Genomic DNA, 1,311 nt, shown 5'->3' on the forward strand with positions numbered 1-1,311 from the left:
ACCTACTGTGGTATAGCCTATTTCTCCTAGGCTACAAACCTGTAACAGCATTTTACAGAATACTGTAGCAATTGTAACGCAATGTTTTTTGTGTATCTAAACAAATCTAAACATAGAAAAGGTACTCAAAAAATTGATATCGTAATCTTATGGGACCACCATCAAACATGCAACCTGTTGTTGACCAAGTAGAGTTATGTGGCTCATGACTGTAAACAGGTTGCAAGTCAAGGAGTCAAGAAGTAACAAATAACATCAACACTAAATGTGTTGAAGTCAAACCAAAATTGATAATGCTTCAGGTACAGCTCAGTCAATTTTGCATTGATTTCTAATGGATTACCTATTACATTTTTCAAAGCTTATTTAATTAGTTTTCCACTTTCCAAAAGTCTGAGCCTTTGCTCTATGCAGATGACAATCCTCTTCTTAAATTCTCTTAACTTCTTCCTTTCTACCTCAAAATTTAATTAAAATTTTCTTCCTATAATACGGAGTTTCTTTCACTTTTTCAAGAACTGTGGATTTTATTTCTTCTGATTATTAATATAAAGTTCTTTTTTTTGTCTTTTTCCATTCTTCTACCAAACCATTTACAACTTACACATGTTTTTAAAGTTTTGCAATAATAAACAAGTCATTGAGACTTATTGTCTAAACTTAGTCACTATTTACTTCCAACCCCTTTCTTTTGGATTCTATCTCCACCATTTTATAAAATGTTTCTCATAAAGGTGACCAGTGTTTTCTCTTCTCAGTCCACAACCTCTTTTACTACCAGGAACCATTGGCACTACTGAACATTTTCTTACAGTTTAGTTCAGTTCAACAAGTTACAATCTACCAATTACATTCCTGGAAATAATTTACCCATAAGACCACTGATTTCTTTTTCTTGCATATATTATCAGGTTGCTTTGGTGACTTTAGGGTTACAGGGAAATTGAGTATAAATGAAACCTTAACTCTCTATGTATAACTTCTCTGGAAGAAAGCTTCGTCTTGTATCTTCAAAGCCAACATCTTTAAGAATGTTCCCTATGACACTCTTACAGTGAGAAAGTTGACTTCTTCTGGTGGACATCTCCAGTTTACACATGAGCTTTTCAAATAGGAGAGATTAAGAGAGGAAAGATTTATACTGCACTTTAATTCCCTATGACTACATAGAATATTTTAATGCTGCTTTTCAATATGCTAATTTATGTTTTTAATTTGACTATTACCTCAAGCCTAATCCCCAACTCTTTGAAGTCATGCTTTTTTCCTAAAAATACCTCAAAAAACCCTTTAAACCAATTCAAATGCTTA

This window comes from Propithecus coquereli, unplaced genomic scaffold, assembly GCF_000956105.1.
Source record: "Propithecus coquereli isolate 6110/MARCELLA unplaced genomic scaffold, Pcoq_1.0 Scaffold189, whole genome shotgun sequence".
NCBI lineage: Eukaryota > Metazoa > Chordata > Mammalia > Primates > Indriidae > Propithecus > Propithecus coquereli.